At 41.2% G+C, this 13,869-nt stretch overlaps 1 pseudogene; it reads left to right on the top strand.

Moving 5' to 3' along the window:
* Positions 1–7,679: 7,679 nt before the first annotated feature.
* LOC122891255 lies at positions 7,680–13,850 on the top strand (annotated as a pseudogene).
* Positions 13,851–13,869: the final 19 nt, after the last annotated feature.

Raw genomic sequence — 13,869 nt, 5'->3', positions numbered from 1 at the left:
TTAGTGCTCTTCTGACATTAAACAGTTCATGGAATCTTAGCGATGGAGAAGACCTTGGTCATCTCCTACAATCCTCTCACCTTACGGAAGAGGGAAGTTATTTGCCCAAGGTTATTTGTCTAGACATAAAGGTCTAGCTGAAGATAGACCTTAGGTCTCCTAATTCTGAGTTCAAGCAACTCCTTGGTCTTTTGCTCTGGAAAGGATCCATACTATTATCAGGAGCAACCAGCTGGATAATAACTCAGATAGGTAATGATAGGGGAGGACTTGGATGTGTTTTGTTTTAAGTAGGCTCCATGCCCAGTGTGGAGTGCAATGGGGGCCTTGAACTCACGACCCTGAGATTAAGACCTGAGCTGAGATCAGAGTCAGATGCTCACCCAGTTGAGCCACCCAGGCACCAACCCAAATTTTTCAGATAAAAAGAAGGAAGGAGAGTTGGTTAAGTGTCTGCTTTTGGCTCAGGTTGTAATCCCAGAGTCCTGGGATTGAGCCCAGCCACACGTTGGGCTCCCTTATCTGCTCAGTGGGGAGTCTGCTTCTCCCTCTCCTTCCCTCTCCCCAACTCATACTCCCTCTCTTTATCCCTCTCAGCCTCTCTCTCAAATAAATGAATAAAATCTTAAAAAAAAAAAAAAAGAGGAAAGAGAAGAATACATGAGGTTTCCCAAACATATTATTACCATTTATGCCCAGGTATAAGGAAAAGGTCATCCATTCCTCTTCTCACTATTCTTCATTGCATGTCCCTTTCTCTAGTAGTTACCTACCTTAACTTGGCTTCATCTGAATAAACATGTTGTAGAGCACAGGGGCTCCTGGCTGGCTCAGTCAGAAGAGCACAAGTCTCTTGATCTCAGGGTCATGAGTTTGAGCTCCATGTTAGGTGTAGAGATTAATTAAAAATAAATAAACTTTATTTTTTAAGACTTTATTTATTTATTTATTTATTTGACACACACAGAGAGAGAGTGTGTGCACAAACAGGGGGAGCAGCAGGGGAAAAGGGAGAAGCAGACTCCCTGTTGAACAGGGACCCAGACACGGGACTCAATCCCAGGACCCTGGGATCCTGATCTGAGCCAAAGGCAGAGGCTTTAACCCACTGAGCCACCCAGGCATCCCAGTGCATCTCCTTTCTAACTGAAAAGTACCCTGGCTTAATGATAGTTATATGGTACTCCTATTTACAACCTATTTCATTCATTCATTCATTCATCCATTCATTTACTTAAGTAATATTAATTGAACACCTACTCTGTTATATGCATAGCACAAATCCAGGGGATACAAAGTTCATGACATTGACAGATCTCTGCCCTCATGGAACTAGCATTCTAGTGGAGGAGATGAACAATGAGTAAATAAAAAAATAAATTATTACACATTGAGCTAACTGTCATGATAGAAATACGTACACTTGTCATAATAAGGCAGCAACATCTTTGGAAAAAGTGGCAAGGGGGGGCACCTGGTTGGCTCAGTCAATTAAGCAAGTGACCTAGCTCAGGTTATGATCTTGTGAAATTGAGCCCAATGTTGGACTTTGTGCTCAGCCCCAAGTCTGCTTCAGATTCTCTCTCCCTGTCTCTCTCTCTTTCAAATAAATAAATAAAATCTTAAAAAGAAAAAAGGGAAAGTCATCAGAGAAGGCTCTCTGTGAAGTTGACGTGTAAGCTAATACCCAAAGGATGTACAGAATCCAATTATAAGAGCTTCAGGAAAGCATAATCCAGAAGGAAGCATCATAAGCAATCAAGGCCAAAGCAGAAAAGAGCTTGAAAAATTCCAGGAGCTAATCAAAGTTTGATGTGACTGGAGTGTGGTTTGCATGTGGTGGCATGAGGTGAAATTAGAGCAGCAGGCAGAGGTCAGATAATCTAAGATCCAGAGAGTCCCAGTAAAAAGTCTGAATTTTGCTCCAGAGGAATGGGAAGCCACTAAAAGATTTTAAGTGAAGTGATGCTAGGATCATAATTACTTCATAAGAAAACTCATATAGGCTGCTATCTGGAAAATAGAATGGAGAGAGGGAAGCGTGGAAGCCTGGAGACAAAAGGGAAATTATATTAGGCTAGGCTAGACCTGAGGGTGGCACGGATGAATGTAGGGACAGAGTGAATGAAACAGGGAAGATGAAAAGTATGTATAAATAAGGTAGAACCAATAAAATTTGCTGAAGGACTGAATGTGGTGTGTGGCAGAAGAGGTGAGATCTAGGATAACTCTGGTTTTCTAGCTTTGGTTAGTGAGTAGCAGATGATGCCACTTACAGACATAGGCAATATGAGAGAGAACCAGGTTAGGGCTAATGGGAAGATGGAAATCAGGAGTTTTTTTTAAGGGGTTTCTGGGTGGCTCAGTGGGTTAAGCCTCTGCCTTTGGCTCAGGTGGTGATCTCAGGGTCTTGGGATTGAGCCCTGCATCGCATGGGGCTCTCTGCTCAGCAGGGAGCCTGCTTCCCACTCTTTCTCTGCCTACTTGTGATCTCTCTCTCTGTCAAATAAATAAATAAAATCTTTTTTTAAAAAAAGAGTTTTTTAAAATTTAATTTAATTTATTTAAAGTAGGCTCCATGGGGCATCTGGGTGGCTCAGATCAGGATCCCAAGGTTCTGGGATAGAGCCAGGCATTGGGCTCCCTGCTGAGACTTTCTCCCTCTCCCTCTGCTACTCCCCCTGCCTGTACACTCTCTCTCTCTCTCTCTCTCTCTCTCTGTGTCAAATAAATAAATAAATAAATAAACCCCAAGATTAAGAGTGGCATGCTGTACCAACTGAGCCAGGCAAGCACCCCAAGAATTCATTTTAAATCAGTCAATACAGCATGGGACTCTTGATCTCAGAATTGTGACTTCAAACCCCACTGTGGGCATACAGCTTACGTAAAGAAATAAAGATAAAAATTGCAAAGTGTTCCATTTAAGCATGTTAATTTGAATTTTTTCTGAGACATTCAAGTGGAGACATCAAGCAGGCAGTTGACTATTAAATCTGGGAAAGCTGACGAAATAAATTAGAGAAGAAATTTAAGATGGAGATGCAAATTTAGGAGACATGAATATAGAGACAGTTTCTGAAGCCATGGGAGTAAACAGGACTTCCTAAGAAGAGGAGGAGGTGAAGGGAAGAGGGTACAGGTTCAAGTCCAAAGAAACACCACATTTTTCCCACTGATGTCCACAAGTTGCTCAGTAACCTGAGCAACTGAATCTCTTTTGGAATCTGGGAATTGCTGCCAGACTTGCTGGAAGGTAGAGAGATCGATGAGCTGAATTTTGTGGGTGGCCTCTTTCAATCTCTTCATTCAATGAATGTCTTCTGTGGGTCAGGCACATAAACATGAGGGGACATAGTCCTTCCCAATCGGGAAGGAAAGCACACTTGTACCCATAAATGTGTTATGATAATCTTTCTAGAGGAGGTGTGTACAGGGGCAGTGAATACAGGGAAAGACAACAAAAGATGTCTGCCTGGTCCAGAGCAGAAGCAAAGCTCATTCAAGTAGGAGAAGAGCTGAACATTACAAGGAAGCTCTGAAGCCAGAATGCATTTTCCCCCACTTCTCCTAGGTTGTTTGTTTCTACTTTCAAACAAATCTGGTGCTTCCTAGCTAGAATAAAGGTAAAATCTTGACATGTTGGTGGGGGTTAAAAAACAAGGCTTTGGTTCTCTGACCATTGACAATAGAGAACAGTCCTTTCCGAGGAGCCTTAATAAGGTGTGGGGTGGGGGTGGGAGTTAGAGGAAAAAGTGGAAGTGAGAGTGGTTTATTGCTGTTCACAATAAAAGCAATAAAATACTTTGCCCTGAGCTGCATAAGGGTTATAATTGGTATGATAAGCTATCATTTAACATGAGGAGGAAATTGAAGTTTCATTTCCTTGCTTTTGTGGCACCCCTTGAATTGAATTGATGACACCATTCAGTCAATCAGCATGAGGCCTGCCTTACCAATTTTGTTTTGCAAAACAAAGCCAGTCACGGTCAAACTCAGTTGGTCAATTCCATAGATTAACAGGAGAGGCCCCAGGAAAGCAAGACAGCTGGGATAGCTCTGGCTGGGAAATGATGGGTTAATCCTAGGCCAGCTTGGCAGGAAACTTCGTAAGATCTTTCAGGGCCCTGGTGCCCTCCCACTCCTCACCCCTCCAAAAGCTTCCCACACTCACCAGTGTCCTGGGGTTGACTCTGAATAATCTCCAGAGTTTGAAGGACAGAGGGTGGGCTGAGGGTATGGATGCAATTCCCCACTGTGTCATAATCCTCCTCTTCAGTTCTGATTTCTCTAGACGCAGGAAGGGTAGTACAGTATGACAGAAGAAGTCTGACCTATAGGAGTTATATGATCTATATGAGCGCAAACGGAGAAGAATGAAATTTTCTTGAAAAATGGACAATACAAAATTTCCGCCAAATTCTGGGCTTTCATAGGCGTACCAACACAACCCACAACCTAAAGAACACAGTGAAGATAAAAATATTGTTAAAACTATACTGAAGAGCGAGATGGTTTTGTTGCCTCTATGGCTAAAACGTTAGAAAGAAATTGTTGATTTTCCTAGAGGATGACCCAAACCCATCCTGATTCCCCTCCATGCTCAGAAGTTGTTAAAAACTGAGGACACTTTAGAATAGATCACAATCTGGAGCTTTTCAAAGTTCCCATTTAGCTGAGATAATTCCATTTTTGTCTCGTTCTGAATTCTGATGTTTCTGGTGAACAAACAGTTCTGCCAGTAACACAAAGAACTATCAAAAAGCCAGGAGAATCTGTACATGAGGGGAAGTTACCTGAATAACATGGGGGTTCATGTTCCCAGGGAGATTAAGAAAATGTTTGATTTTAGTTCCCTGGTCATCTTATATTTTTCTAAAAGGATTTATTCTTGCCATCTCTGTGACTGTCAACACAATTTAATTTTAATTTTCAAGTAATCAAGGGAGGCAATTTGATATGGGAAAAGCACTGCTGATTTTTTCACAGATTTTACTATAACGCCATGCAAATCACTTTCTGCGCTTCAAATTCCTTACTATAAAAAGAAGGGGATTCGATTCAAATGCATTAGATATGCACAAAACTTTTTTGAAATTCTAAAATTCTATTCTGAGCTCCTACATTTCTCTCTCCTGACAGTTCTGCCTTCATATGATGTCCCATGCCAATTGCCATACAGAATAAATTAGAACTAGTTTTCATTTCTAGAAACTTAGAGCTTGTGAAACAGCAATGGTAAGATGTTCTTCAGATACATACCCTATGATTAGATTCCAGTTGAATTTTGTGCTGAAGGAAGCTTATTTGTATATTATATTTTAAAAGGGGTTACTGTTAAATTAACACCATAAAAAGGGCTGCAGGTGGAAGTTGTTAACAGCTTCTGATAACAATCTTTTCAAGTTCTTCTTCCGAAGGGGCTCCTTGCATAATATATGGCACTCTGGATGTGAGCCAGGAACCTGGATCATCAGCCTTAGCTAGATTTGTGACCTTGGGCATGTCTCTTAGCTACCCCAGACCTCATTTGCATCAACTATAAATGAAGGGGTTGTATTAGGTAAGAATGAGTAGTGGTTAAATGTAAATAAAGATATTAATGCCTTTGGTAATACAGAAAATGCAAAGGGGTTTAGAGACACTTTTTAAGTAATAAAGGAAAAAAACCTTGTGGTTGTAGGCCCCCAAAAGCAACAGCATCAATGTTTTGTAGAGTTCCAAGATCCATTCACTTTCACATAAATTCATTAAATGGATGAACTTGCTCTGCATACAACATTTAGCTGGCCCTATGAGAAAAACAAGGTTTTCCATGTCTGTGAAAAAGCACCAGGAAGTAATGGAAAGGCTTTAGGGCCAAATATAATTGAGCTCAAATCACTGGCTCCAAAAATTCCTAGATATGGCCTCTAGATCAAATCATTCTAACCTCAAGATTATTGTGAGAATTAAATAAGATAATAGATGGGGGTGCTTAGCATAGAGCTTGGCACATCATAGGTCACAATAGATAGTTCTTTCATCAATGATGGGAACATAAGTGCTCCTGGTGGACTCAGTTGGTAGAGCATGTGACCCTTGATCTGGGGGTTGTGAGTTTGAGCTCAACTTTGGGCGTAGAGATTGTTTCTTTAAAAAAATTTTTTTAATTTTACTTATTTATTTGACAGACAGAAATCACAAGTAGGCAGAGAGGCAGGCAGAGAGAGAGAGAGAGAGAGGAAGGGAAGCAGGCTCCCTGCTGAGCAGAGAGCCCAACGACAACTACGGACGTGGGGCTCGATCCCAGGACCCTGGGATCATGACCTGAGCTGAAGGCAGAGGCTCAACCCATTGAGCCACCCAGGCGCCCCTAAAATTTTTTTAATTTAAAAAAAATACCTGAGGTAAGTAATAATCGCAACACTGACTGAGTGCTCACTCTGTGCCTCCAAGGTACTGTTGGGTACTTTTACATATCACATTTAATCCTTACAACAGTGCTGTCAGGTCAGTACTATCATTTCCCAGTTTACAGATGAGGAAACAGACTCAGAGGTTAAGCAACATCTCCCATGGTCACAGAACTAGGAAGTCAAGAAGTTATGATACAAAACTGCTTTGTTGTTTCCAAAAGCCAAGCCCTAAACCATTTCATCATATTATCCACAACATTATGTCAAAGGAGTATATTATTAAGTGCCAGGAAAGTCAGAAATTAAGCATGAGTATTTCACAGGCACAAGAAACAAGCACGTTTCAGAGCAAAATTATAGGAACTGCCTCCTACGCTAGGAATTGTGTAACCATGAAAGAGTAGGAGAGTCATCCAGTATTTGCGAGGTGGGGGAGCAGGAGTAAAGGAAGAGACTGACTGCAGCAAATGTAGAGAATTAGGAATGAACCAGTTAAGTCAATAGACCACACTAAAGAGAGCAATGTCCATAAAGGCAGGCTCAGGAATAAGGTGGGAAAGATAAGCACTGGCCAGAGTGTGGGAGCCCTGAATACCAGACCAACAAATAAGAAATATTCTTTTTCAACCATATTAGGTATACACGAGATACTCAATAAATATTTGTTGATTGTCACAAAATCGAGAGAATGAATTTCAAACCTAATTCCCCAATGGAAGTAGGAAACCCATTTTCAGTATGGACAGTGTTTATTCAACCTGAGTCCCCTGGCCAGCTAGAACAGTAAGAAAGCACATGAGCACACTATTTTAAATCCCTTCAGTCTGCATTGTGCTTCAAAATTTCAAACTCTGAGTTTTCCTGAGATATGATCGACATACCTGAATCTTCACAGCAGCTTGAGGTCAAGAATACCAAACTCACTGATAAAAATAAAGGGAAGGGGCGCCTGGGTGGCTCAGTGGGTTAAGCCGCTGCCTTCGGCTCAGGTCATGATCTCAGGGTCCTGGGATCGAGTCCCACGTTGGGCTCTCTGCTCAGCAGGGAGCCTGCTTCCCTCTCTCTCTGCCTGCCTCTCTGTCTGCTTGTGATCTCTCTCTGTCAAATAAATAAATAAATAAATATTAAAAAAAAAAGTCGAAACCTTTAAAAAAATAAATAAAGGGAAAATGATGATGAGAGCAAGAAAAAAGACAAAGACTTTGAAAATAATGGAGCTGTGAGAGAAAGAAGAGTCTAAGAAGATGCAAGGGCACAGAATCCAGTGAAAAGTCCAGCCAGATGGCTTTGGAAAGCCCAGGGCCAAGCCCTCAGAGTCAGGTAGCTCCTGAAGAGTGGAGAGGAGAGGGTAGGTAGGGACGCCCAGACCTATAGGAAGCTACACAAAACGTCTGGCTTTCTACATACAACAGTGGCTTCAGGTTGGGACCTATCATAATAGCAATAGAAAGAGGGATGTAACAATGTGATTTTACCAGTGATAATATGGTATTTTTAACTAGACTATATTTTTACTTAGACATTTAAATCCTTTTCTCAGCACAGAGAAAACAATGTTTTCAAATATTACATTTTCTTACATCCCTGAGGGGCATGAAGGACATTCATAATGGTTTGCCAATTGTGTATTGAACTTGCATCTCTGAAAGGTACAAAGAAGTTAAACTACCTAGAACTTGGGGGTTCTGTTAGATATAGGATTTTATTTTACTTGAACTTCAAATGGAAAGACTGAAACTTTAAAGCCTGAAAATTTTCAACTGGGATGTTTAGTCTATAGCTAGTCATTTGATGGTTAGAAGTTTGGCATGACTAATTCTTCACAGTCCATTTGCTAAATGACACATTATAAAAGCAAGCACCACTGAAAAGGCTGTGCTTGTTTCCAAAGCTTCAGCTTCATTGCAGACTGGCTCTTTTATATTGGTCCTCCTCTAACCATTTTATGGTGCAAGAGGCTCAAACAACATATATACGTTAAAGACTCCTTGAAATGTTCTCACATTGGCAAGGACCAGAAACACTAGATAAAGTCCAGAGAGGTCATCATTCAGGCCTCAACATCACCTAGAAGGCCACCTAGAAGGATCAGGATTTTATAATCCTGATAGAAGATATTAACCCCTGAGATGTTTATTCTTGTAAAATAGTTTAAACCTCTCTATCCCCCAATTACAAAACTTGTCCTGAAAAGTAACCAGATCCTCGTAGGACAGTTGAGAATGTGAGGAAGTTCCGCATGGCTGCTTCATAATAAAAAGCTGAACAGGGAGAGAGTAATAGGAGAGACTAATAATAGAAAGTTTAAAGAAGGATCTAGAAATTGTAGTTCAGATTGACACATTGTTGTTAATCTGTGTCTTTCAAGGGCCTTGTCTGTTTCATCTAGTTTGTCGAATTTATTGGCATAAAATTACTCATAATAATTACCCCTATTGCCCTTTTTTTTAAATTTTTTTTTTTTTTAAATTTGAGAGAGAGAGAGAGCATGAGAGAGCACAAGTGGGGGGAGAAACAAAAGAGAGGGAGAAGCAGACTCCCTATTGAGCAGGGAGCCTGACATGGGACTTGATCCCAGGACCCAGAGATCATGACCTGAGTCTAAATCAGACACTTAAGCAACTGAGGCATCTGGGCGCCCTGTCCTTTTAATATCTGTAAGGTCTGTAGTGATCTGATGATATTGGGCCCAATAAACAGAATTGGTTTAAGAAACAAAAAGGGTGAAAAAAAAATTGAGGCTGATTTGACAGACCATACTGAAGCCATAATTCTTCCAAGGAACATTCCACCACCTCAGCTAAGAAATGCAGATGAGACAAGGGGTTGGGGGAGGAAGTTTTTTATGGTTCTAGTGATGGGGCTGTTGGTCAGATTAGCTGCCCATTTGTCTGCAAGCTGCTTTCTCCTCCTATTCCCTGCTCCTTGCCACCACAGTACAGCTGCTGGCCAGGAAGCCTGAGGAAGAGGCTCCCTCTGGAGCTGATGGCAGTGGCACTTTGGAAAGTGCTGGCAGGGGGTAGGCTATAAAAAACAATTTGGTTTGGGAACAAAAGGCATCAATCAAAGCAGTGTCATCAACCCTTGATTTGGATGGGAGAGAATTTTGGGGTCACCTTGGAAGCAGGAAAGGAATAGACAATATCATTTTATCTAGTCATCTTAGTCCAATGGACTCAAGAGTCTAATTTTTAAAAAATATTTTATTTATTTATTTGACAGACAGATCACAAGTAGGCAGAGAGGCAGGCAGAGAGAGACAAGGAAGCAGGCTCCCTGCTGAGCAAAGAGACTGATGCGGGCTCAATCACAGGACCCTGGGATCATGACCCAAGCCCAAGGCAGAGGCTTTAACCCACTGAGCCACCTAGATGCCCCTCAAGGGTCTAATTTAATAGGAAAGCTAAGCATGACTGCTACACAGAGATCTTTTCCTTTAGTCATGTCCTTTGGTGAGGTGGGCGAAAGCTATCTCACTTGCACTTTCTATCTGAAATTGCCAGAAATCCCTGGATTCTACCTTTAGAAGTAAACTCTGTTAAAGGCTCTCATAAGACCAAGAGTTTGTTTTTTGTTTTTCTTTTAAATTTTATTTATTCATTTGAGAGAAAGAGCAGGAGCAGGAGGAGTGAGAGGCAGAGGGAGAGGGAGAAGCCGGTTCCCCGCTGAGCAAGGACCCCCCCCCACAACGTGGGACTCAATCCCAGAACCCCAAGATCATGACCTGAGCCCAAGGCAGCCACTTAACTGGCTGAGCCAGCCAGGTGCTCCAGTTTCTGAGATTTAATTACCTTTTGGAAAGCAAGTAGGGATCTAAAAGGAAAGGCTTAAAATTAGGATAGGGACTGTTGTTAGTGAGGGGACTAACAAAAATAATCCAGGAAAAGCATCTGAAGTCAGAGAAAGAGCAAACAAAGAATTGAGCCATCTCTGAATCAAAAGTCAAAACTTAATGTAAATAGTTCTTAGGAAGAGTTAACTGCATAAAACTCTTAGGAAGAGTTAACTGCATAAAAGAAGTAGCAGTATTTCTGAGCTGGGTAAGTTCTTGTCCAAAGTATCTGCGACACTTTCAGATCATGCTCATATATGTAGCACCCTTCTGCCAGGACCAACACACAACTGCCCTGGACTCTCTCCTTCAAGCAATATTCTGCACTTCAGAATCCCCCAAACAAAGCTGAGGTAGGTACGCCCAGGTGAGACATTATGTACCATGTTTCCTGGCTAAGTGTAAGAGCAGTAACAGGCATGGGGAGCTTCTAGATACCATCCCAGATCTACATGTGTACAGAAGTAAAGAAATAGCTGAACTGTTTAGTTCCAAGTCATTACAGAATTGCATGCTTGCTTGTTTTTTTCTTTGGTCTCTTTGAGTCCTGGAGAAAGGAAATAAATTAAGTGATCTATCTTGGTTAATAAGGATACCACACTATCATTCAGTGTGAAAGACATGCATGAAATCACTAGTACTTAACAAGGACAAATGTGTGCATAATAGTACTTTGGTACTACCTTTTAGTACATCAGAAAATGGTCTTCTCCCCTCTCCAGTTACCCAGGAAGTAAACAAGAAGGCAGTCTTCCTGTTTTCCTTTGCAGTTGTGACCCATAAAATAATTACCTCAAATGTGTCTAAAATTAAAGAATGCAATAGCTAACTATAAATCTTTCCATGTGCATGTATTTTTGTCCATTCCATCTCCAAAATGTATCTCAAATGAGTCTGTTTTCTCTTTCCCCCTCCATTTTTTAAAAGACTTTATTTATTTGAGAGAGAGTGTGTGTGTGCATCCACAAGCACGAGTGGAGGGAGGGGTAGAGGGATAGGGAGAATGAGAGAAACAGATTCTGCTGTGGAGCCCAACATGGGGCTCTATCTCCAGACCCTGAGATCATGACCTGAGTGGAAATCAAAGAGACTGACGCTAACCAACTGAGCCACCAAGGCGCCACCCCCTCCCCACTCCATTTTTAAAAAACAAATGGTAGGTTTGGAAACTGGAACTGATTTCCGGTGTGGAATTTTTCTGCCATACACAATGCTGTCTCTTTTTTAGGCAAGAGTGTACCTCTTGGGGAGGAAATGACCACCTGAACCTCTCACACCTAAATCTCATTGTAAAAACTATTTGCTTTTTCCTACGTGCTCTTGGCCACTGCTCAAAATATAACAATCTACAACTTATCTTTGTTACTAAGATTTTGGTTTGTCTTCCCAATACTGATGCCAAAGCTGTTTTGAAATATAGCAAGCATATCAGTCTCAGGAGGAATACGTCCAGAAATTGGATGGCCTGGGTGGCTCAGTTGATTAAGCGCCTGGCCTGACTTTTTTTTTTTTTTAAAGATTTATTTATTTCAGAAAGAGAGAGAGAGAGAAAGGGAGAACAGTGGCAGGGGCAGAAGGAGAAGGAGAGAAATCCTCAAGCAGACTTGATCCCAAGACCCTCAGAGCGTGACCTGAGATGAAATCCAGAGTTGGATGCTTGAATGGATCTTTTTAAACCTTAGAAAAAATCGCAAAAGCAGTTGAACATGAACACTGCAGAAAAATTTTAAATACAGCTAAGTAAAAATTTATTTTTTAAAAGATTTTTGAGAGAGAGCAAGTGCTAGCAAGAAGGCACAAGCAGTGGGGAGCAGCAGAGGGAGAGAGAGAAGCAGACTGCCCATTGAGCAGGGAGCCTGAAAATGTGGGGCTTAATCTCAGGACCCTAGGATCCTGACCTGAGCTGAAGGCAGATTCTTAACCAACTGAACCACCCAGGTGCCCTGCTAAGCAAAAATTAAAACAAAAGAGCAGGGGCACCTGGGTGGTTCAGGGTCAGATCATGATCCCAGGGTCCTGGGATCTAGCCGCATGGGGCTCTCTGCTCAGCGGGTAGCCTGTTTCCCCTCCACTCTCTCTGCCTACCTGTGATGTCTGTCAAATAAATAAATAAAATCTTAAAAAAAAAACAAACCCAAAAAACAAAAGAGCATATTCCCACCTTCCAGAGATTATATAATAATTATGTAACAGATGGGTATCCTTCCATATCATACCCTACATATATACATATATGTATTTTTTTCATCAAGGAGATCATGCTGTGCATATTGCTTCATAACGTGTTTTTTCCAGTTAACAATCTTTACTTACCAAGACAATACATTTTCATCTCATCTAATACTCAACCTGGATTAAAATTTTCCCAGTTCTCTCAGAAAGGTCCTTTGCAGCTTCTCCTTCTAAACCAGGGTCTAGGGGCGCCTGGGTGGCTCAGTCATTAAGCGTCTGCCTTCGGCTCAGGTCATGATCCCAGGGCCCTGGGATGGAGCCCCGTATCAGGCTCTCTGCTTGGCAGGAAGCCTTCTTTCCCTCTCCTAGGCCCCCTGCATGTGTTCCCTCCCTTGCTGTGTCTCCCTCTGTCAAACAAATAAATAAAGTTTTTTAAAAAAATAAAGTAAAATAAACCAGGGTCCAATTGAGAAACTAGTATTGGTTCTGATTATGTATCTTAAGTCTCTTTAAGTCTAAAGTGGTCCCTTTTTTTCAAGACACCAGTATGTTGAGAAGATGGGATCTCTCCTGCAGATCATACCATTTTCTAAATTTTTCTAGTTGCTTCTTAAACTTATATATACTTAAACTTTTAAACTAAACTGTCTGAACTGTGTATTATAAATGCATCTAGATATATAATATATGCTTAGGAAAACATCAAAACTAAAATTCTCTGTCTTGGAGTGCTTGGCTGGCTCATTTGGTAGAACATGTGACTTGGGATCATGAGTTCAAGCCCCATGTAGGACTTAAAAAAAAAAAAATCCATGTCTTACTTTGCTAACTTAAAAAAAATAATACAGCAACATCTTTTATCAGTCTTCTATTTCTTTATGTTACATCACTGTTAAAGTCATACCCTAAGCTAACAACAACTGTTACAGTATACTGAGCTCCAAAGAGGCAGGACTAGGGCAGGTGAGAGCCAGATGTGCACTGGGTAACTCTGTGTCACACTGAAAAAAATAACTATACACAGGCAAAGAAGATCCTAAGAGAGCAAGAAGCAAAATGCCATTATAGGCACTCTTTGTGCAAACTTTCCAGGAGGACCACAAGAAGCAACAAGATGCTTTAGTCACCTTCTCAGAGTTCTACCAAAAGAGCTCAGAGAGGTAAAAGATCATGTCTACAGAAGAGAAAGGTAATTTTGAAGACATGGCAAATGCAGACAAGGAAACCTACATTCCTCCTAAAGGGGAAATAAAAACAAAGTCCAAGAATCCTGATGTACCGCAGAGGCTACCTTGAGTCTTTTTCTTGTTGATTATTGCCCCCAGATCCAAGGAGAAGATCCTGGCTTATGCACTGGTGATGTACTGGGAGAGACGTGGAGTAACACTGCTGTAGATGACAAGCAGCCTTAGGAAGAGAAGGCTGCTAAGCCAAGGAAAAACAGGTAAAATAGATAAATTGCTGAAA

Source organism: Neovison vison, chromosome 1, assembly GCF_020171115.1.
Source record: "Neovison vison isolate M4711 chromosome 1, ASM_NN_V1, whole genome shotgun sequence".
NCBI lineage: Eukaryota > Metazoa > Chordata > Mammalia > Carnivora > Mustelidae > Neogale > Neogale vison.
The sequence above is the reverse complement of the archived record's forward strand: the minus strand, read 5'-3'. Positions and strand labels throughout refer to the sequence as shown.